The following is a 7409-nucleotide window of genomic DNA, read 5'->3' as shown; positions in this document are numbered from 1 at the left end:
CGTGTTTATCTGAAGTAACTCGTTCTCCCTTTGAGAACGAAAGCATGTTTGCGACACCAGTGATGTGTTGATAGCTGAGTGGGTTTTTATTAAGGGCCTGCATGTCGTTGACCTTTTCCTTCTGAGCAGCAGGGAACACTTACGGATGATTAGGCCAATATGTTACGTAGATTTATGGTTTGCACCATGTACTGAGTGGTTAGATCATCTGCCGGGTGATCTTATGGGTAATAATAATAATGACCCAGTTGATGTGCTTTGTATTAGTACTGTAAAGGTTCTGTGGATTCATACTTTATATCGCAGTCATTCGCCGAGTTGGGGGTCCAACAGCAGCAGCAGCAGCGACCTGTACAGTATAGTCTCTAGTCTAGACTCTAGATGTCTTAAATCATTGGCATATAGGAGAACATTACACAAGTCTTCTGCCTCCTGCTCTCATGTTTTCACCCAGTAGCCAGTGCCTTGCCTTCCAGCACCGCGTCACGTTCGAAGAGACCAATGGGATTAAAGTGGAGTTAAACACGCTGGTTCACTCTGAAGAACAGTTCAGGGGAGGGGGCTTCTCCTCGGGACTCGTAGCAACAACGCGGCCGTATCGCAAAACACAACATCGTTTACACGAAAGGGGACGCTCTATTTCATACCGTCGTTGACACACGTCTCGTTTCGATGCAATTTAATACCGGTGTGACGTTTAGGGGACGCGTTGTTATGTCTTCACGTTGACCAGCTCCCCCCTCCGCACGGGTGATGTTCGTGTGACCCGCCTCCCTCTCTGTCAGTTTCAAGTGGCGCCTTCTCACTGAACTGCTCCTGGGCCTAAACAAGCAATCACCCCCGCTAAACAGGCCAGCGATCGTTGGGTGTTTTTAGGAGGAAACCGCGTTCATACGAATGGACATATAAATAAATGGACACATTCATATATTACATGGCTGGATTATAAACATGGACCGCAGGTAAGAAGATTCACGCTTTCCGATCGCTTAATAGTGTCAATATTGTCCGGTATCTATACAAGCTGCACCTCCACGACGTTTCGGAATGTCACGCTCTTGTCGTTTTTATTGGGGAATTAAACATCATGTTCGATTATGCCAAAGCTGTTTTCATAGCTGGAAATGGCACACTGTGCATTGCTCTTAACAATAATGGCATGTTGTGCACTAGCCGTCTGCCAGCCCTCTGTGCAGGATTGCAGCCTCTCTAGATCAGATCAGATCGGAATAGCCTGTGGAATGTGAATGTAGGAGGACATGGCACTCTTCATTCGTCCCCTGATATGACTGAATGTTGCAAATTGCAATCACACGATAGTGAAATATTACAAAATTTGACCAGTAACAAATTAATTAACCATTACGTACAACTGTATGGGACATATCCAGGTGTGCCTCTTCTTTGGCTCAGATAGAGGCTGATTTAGTGAGCAGTATCACTATAACAGTAGATGCATATTAACTAGTGACATCATCACTGCATTATGTAGTTTGAATAACGATTGCTGACAATTAATTAATGACTAATTCATCATTTGACAAGAAGTCAAATATCTATGCCGGTGTTTCCCCCTACTGTACACACTACTGTATCCTGATGCAGGTTATTACATGCGAATCATTGCATATGTAGCCTGTTTAATAAGTGAATGATAAAAACACCTAAGTAAATGTACATGATGACAATTTCATTTACAATAAGCGACATCACCTCATGTTTTGAGCTGTGGGTACACTTTTCAAATGTAATCAATCAAAATGTTAAAGTTAATTTATCTACATTATTGTCCTACCCAATATTCACATCATCATACAGAGGAAGGGAAACAAGAGTTGTGGTTTGAGGGTCTAGATGCATGTTCTGGCTGTAGTAGTGAGGAAGAGGAGGGAGAGTTGTGGTTTGAGGGTCTACTTGCGTGTTGTTCTGGCTGTAGTAGCGAGGAAGAGGAGGGAGAGATGTGGTTTGAGGATCTAGATGTGTGTTCTTCTGACTAGTAGTGAGGGATAGATGTGGTTTGAGGATCTAGATCATTGTTCTTCTGACTTGTATTGAGGAAGAGGAGGGAGAGATGTGGTTTGAGGATCTAGATGTGTGTTCTTCTGACTAGTAGTGAGGAAGAGGAGGGAGATATGTGGTATGAGGGTCTAGATGTGTGTTCTGAGGAAGAGGAGAGAGATGTGGTTCTAGGGTCTAGATGTGTGTTCTGATTGTAGTATCGAGAAGAGATGGAATAGTTATAGTTATTGTGCAACTTGTTTTCATGCTAAAATGTAAATTAGGCATGCAGAACAGTGACCCATTTCCTGAGGGATTTTATGAAATTCTTGGCCAATAAGGTGATATTCGTATTTTTGTAAAATAGCCTAATCAATTTACTTTTGTGATGTGTTCCGTAAGTTATACCATGTTTACCTCACTTTCACAGGCTACAATGATGTCACTGGGATGTTATTGTCTAGCGGATGTTTAATTGACAGGACACAACTGACTTCAAAATATCAGACAAAAGTAACCAAATTATCTGGGAAGATTTTGGGGGGGGGGGGCAATTATTGTCCCTGTCCTCCCAATTTCTGCGCAATATTTTTAGATTAAAGTGGCAATTGGCCTCAGACATGCCTTTTCATGGACCTCCCTGTTATTGGTCTCAGTGTTGTTGAGTCACTGCACACTAACAATCCACAGCAATACTGTAATGACTCCAGCTGACCCAGATTCAACCATACATCCATACATAAACACAGAGGAACAACAGTCAGCCGGGGGCTAAATAGAGCGATACGGTCCTGTCCTGAACTGACAGGCATTTCCCCGGGACAAAGACTCTCTCCCTGGCTTTGCAGAGGGATCCAGGGTATTTGTGCGATCAATCGGTGTCATCTAGTTTCTTTTTCTGCTGTATCTGCTCCAGTGATGCTGTGATTGGACACATTTTATGGGGTCGTCAGCTATTCCACTGAGACGTCAGGCAGGCAGCCTTCCCCTTGTATGCTCTTGTGTTATCATAACTCCGAGACCAGGATACACAGGGGAGCACAGGAGCAGGAGGAGGGAGTCTGTTGTCTGGCTGATCCAGCATAAACACAGATACGGCTAACTGGAGAAGACTGCAATGTAACAGTCAGTCTGCATGGAAGCTAGGTCAGACTTACCCTGCATACCCTCTGCTTACAGCATTGTTGCTCATACAAGGACCTGGGATGCACCGATAGGACATTGTGGCTGACATCGGGCATTGGTATCGGGAATATTTCCCCAATAACATTTCCCTAATAATGGATTTTCTGAATTTTTTGACTCCCTTCTAATGGATTTGGCCAAACTTCTGGTCTAAGACTGTCACTATTCTAAAAGTCATGGATTTGATTCCACTACCATTGCTCTGTATTTGCTTATACTTAAAAGTTCAGAAATGGTATATTGTCAGTGGAAAATAGGTATTAATGCATGCATCCCTAACATAGGATACAGGCTACTGATTTATGGTGACACGGACACCCCAACAATATAAAGGAGAGCCATGGTGGTGTTGTACTGTATATTTATAATTAAAATACAGCAGTCCTATGCTTTTCAGATTGATATGGAGAAACTGTGCTGTATGAAATGAATAATAATGATAATAGCGATGATGATAATAATAATAATACAAATTAAATAAAAATAATGAAATACAAATATATAATAATAATAATGCATGATTAGTGTAGGAGCACACCCTGTAACTACAGCAAGCGTATATACTTATATATTTTCTGTTCAATGTAACGCAGGGTGTGGTTGTCTGCAGCAGGGGGAAAGTTGAACTGCCAACTGTCACTCTGACCCCCTGCTGCACTCTCTCTCAGAGGAAAACAGTGAGTTGTCCCTGTCTCTCAGAGGGAAACAGTGAGTATCCCTGGCTAGATCTGACCCCTACGACACCACAAGGTACCTGGGAATCAGGAACACAGAACGATGAAAGGAAGGAAGGATGTCCTCTGATGGCAACTCCTGCTGATTCATGAACAGCTGGGTGTTTCCTAATGGTCAGATTGACTCAGAGGTCTGCTCTGCTGTTGTGGCTGGTTTGAGCCAACCGTTAGGGCGGACTAATCACTGGTGATGCAACAACATTGATAATTGCTACGCTACCAGGATGATGATTCTCTGCCTTTTTTCTTATAGAAGGGTGTTTGGCTACTGTACATCTCCCTAATGCAGACAAATTCATTGGGCTGACCCTATTTATAATAAAACACAAGATACTTACTTGTGCCCTAATGATAAGGATAAGCACTCAATGAAGAAACCCAATCCCCTTGCCAAATATACCTGCATATAATTATTCTATATGTCTACTACTTATATACCTGCATATAACCCATAACTCTGTATGATAGCATGAACAATAATGCTGTATATAATACTTTTTTTTACCGTGTGTATATATATATATATATATCTGTTAGGGGTGTGGACATTTCTCGACTCTTAACACTGCCAACAGGGGGCGCACAATATAGAGCTTGAGTGCCAACACTCTATTCAATGAGAGAGCGAGCACATTTGCGAACACATAAACTATATCTTAAATTATGGCTATGTGTCTAATACGCCCGTCGCTTATCAATGACTTGCTTCCAGTCAACATTGTCGAAACGGATTGTTTTTTAATCGGTACATTTCCGTTTTATACCATTTTGAAAAACGCTTTTTACTGGAATACACAAAAAACGTTGTCATTTTTCAGCCTATTTATGAATCGTTTTCAAATATACGCTAGATTATCGATAGTATATGTGTACTTATGCACGCTAGAGAAACGGGCTGAAAAATCAATAATCTCATTTCCTGATCAGCACAGTATGCACACATATGGGACACGTTGATATATCTGTGAAAAAAGCTCTGATTATCCCAAGACTGGTAAAATAGATTCCTTACCTCAGATCCGATCTTCTCCAAAAAGATTATTCCAATTCCTGATCGCCATTCCAAATATCGATCGTGTTTATTGATCCAACGCTGGGTACTGGAAACACCTATTCCACGCTGTTCTGAGGGTCGGCGATGACTGCAGTAGGCTCGGGTTACATGCCTGACAAGTAAAATGTGGATTCCGGACTTTCTTTTCCCCATGCGTTTTCATTCAATCCAATCCAAAGGGTGCATTATCATCCGGGAGAGGATAAGGGGCGGTATTTTCCCTGTTCAAACTCAGACAGAGTCCCAGTGGTGTAACGTGAGGCTAGATTGATAAAAAATGAATGGAAATTGCCAATAAAAAAAATAACGATTAATAACGAGATTTCTCGTCGTTGGCACTCAACGCATGGCATGAACTAACGAGATTTCTCGTCGTTGGCACTCAAAGTGTTAACACATTGAGTGCCACGCCCCTTCCGGGAAGTGACCCCTTCCTTGCCGTCCATTAACCCCATGTAAACGTAGTTGTAGTTTGTAGAGCTAAACCTATATTTTATAGTATAGCTATGGGTCTAATAACGCCGTCAAGTCTGTGACTTGCTTCTGGTCAACGTGCAAAAAACAGATTATTTTTTCATCCGTACATTTCCGTTTTGAATATGAATATAGTTTGGGTGCTTCTGAGTCATTCCAGGGAAAAGACGCGAAAACTGCGTTTTTGTGTAATTCAATAAACACGTTGTCATTTTTCGCCTGATTATCGGATCTTCCTGAAATCAACGCTAGATCATAATTATTATCCTTCCTCGTGCACGCATGCAATGTTGTTTAGACCGGCAACATTGCCCCCCCCCCTCCTGCAACCCAACAGCATACAGACACAGAGACGGCGTCGATCGGGGTAGAAATAAATATCAGATCAACGCAAGCTTTCATATATAATGTCTAGGGATGGGAATTGATAGGATTTTATCGATACGATTCCATTATCGATTCTGCTTATCGATTCGATTCTTTATCGATTCCCTTATCGATACCTGATCAATTTATAATTTAAATAAATAAATTGAAAATGCAACAGAACTACATTTAGTCATTTAGCTGACGCTTTTATCCAAAGCGACTTACAAGTTCTGTACGACAAGCCATCAGGAAGGGCACAACTCTATCAGCTGAGCAACAATGTTCATCAAAGTGTTGAGTGCTAAAGTGTAGGTTAGTTTATTAGGACAAGTGCATGACAGTACGGTTAGTTAGGGTTAGATATATTTTTTTTTATTCAGATAATGGTTGAAGAAGTGCGTCTTTAGTCGACGGCGAAAGATTGGATGGGTTTCGGCTGTCCTAACTGGGGTGGGTAGTTCATTCCACCATTGTGGGGCAAGGACTGAGAATAGGCGACTTCTCTTTGATGACCCTCCCGGAGCTCGGATAGGAGTAGGTCTGAGGCGGCCAGAAGATGCAGAGCGTAGGGGTCTAAGCTGGTTAGAATAACATGCAACTTGACATTTCTGATTGTCATTTATTGTTGAGCCCCCATGTCAGAAAAATACAAAAACTGTAAAAAATAAAACATTAACTATAGCCTACACTTAAATAAAATAATGTATTTGAGATTCTCTTAAAATGTATTTATTTTTTTATTCTTAAACTAATTTAATCTATTGAATAACAGGTTGTTATTCCTCTGACTTCTGTCTCTCACTCACACACTCTCTCTCTCACACACACACACACACACAGAGAGAGAGAGCTCCCCGGGCCCCTGTCCTATAAGGTATTGGCTTGTGTTGCTACACGGACACATTTGTATGTTGCACCACTGTACTTCCTGGCTTACAGTCTTGTAAACAAACATTCCGTCTCTCATTATATGTGAACTAAAGAGTACAAGGTTTACACAACAGCCCCCACCTGCTGTTTTATTGTATTTGTACCTGTACTATCCGCTGTCAGCTGTTTATCTCTCTTTGTGAGCTTGATTAAATAGCGTTAGCTCACGTTAGCTCCGCGGCTAATTTTAGCTCAGCCTGATCTAAATCAATGACTAGGTTCTAAAGCATTCAAGTAGTTTTCACTGCACATAGAAGTAGCCAAACAGCAGGAGCATTTCGGGAGCATATTACCAAAACCCAGGCAATTTCGAGCCATTAAGGAATCAAATAGAGTCTGCCATGGCTACATGCTAACGGCTAACATTATTGCGCAACTGTAGGCAGCGATAAGGGAATCGAAAGTCACGGGAGCCACACGGTTCCAGGCATCGGCCAATTAGGAACCGGTTCCCAACGGGAACCGGTTTTCGATTCCCATCCCTAATAATGTCCTTACCTGGTCTCTGATGTAATGCAAAAAAATTTATCCAAATATCTGATCGCCAATTATCCACAGCGATCCTGTCTCCGACATTGTTGGGCATTGCACTTCAACGGGCGGGCGGGGTCAGTAGTCAAAACCATCCCTACAAGCGTGTGTTTTGCCGGAGTGTTTAGGACCCG

The 7409-nt window shown here is 42.0% G+C and overlaps 1 protein-coding gene across 1 annotated transcript in view; it reads left to right on the top strand.

Moving 5' to 3' along the window:
* The first annotated feature begins 594 nt into the window (after positions 1-594).
* mical3a (microtubule associated monooxygenase, calponin and LIM domain containing 3a) overlaps positions 595-7409 on the top strand; it is a 228196-nt gene continuing 221381 nt past the window's right edge. The window contains 1 exon segment of the mRNA XM_084335409.1: positions 595-962. The gene's annotated coding sequence lies outside the window, so the exon portion shown is untranslated.

The sequence above is a fragment of the Notolepis coatsorum genome (assembly GCF_963971535.1).
Source record: "Notolepis coatsorum genome assembly, chromosome: 18".
NCBI lineage: Eukaryota > Metazoa > Chordata > Actinopteri > Aulopiformes > Paralepididae > Notolepis > Notolepis coatsorum.
This window is presented reverse-complemented; position numbering and strand designations above follow the sequence as displayed.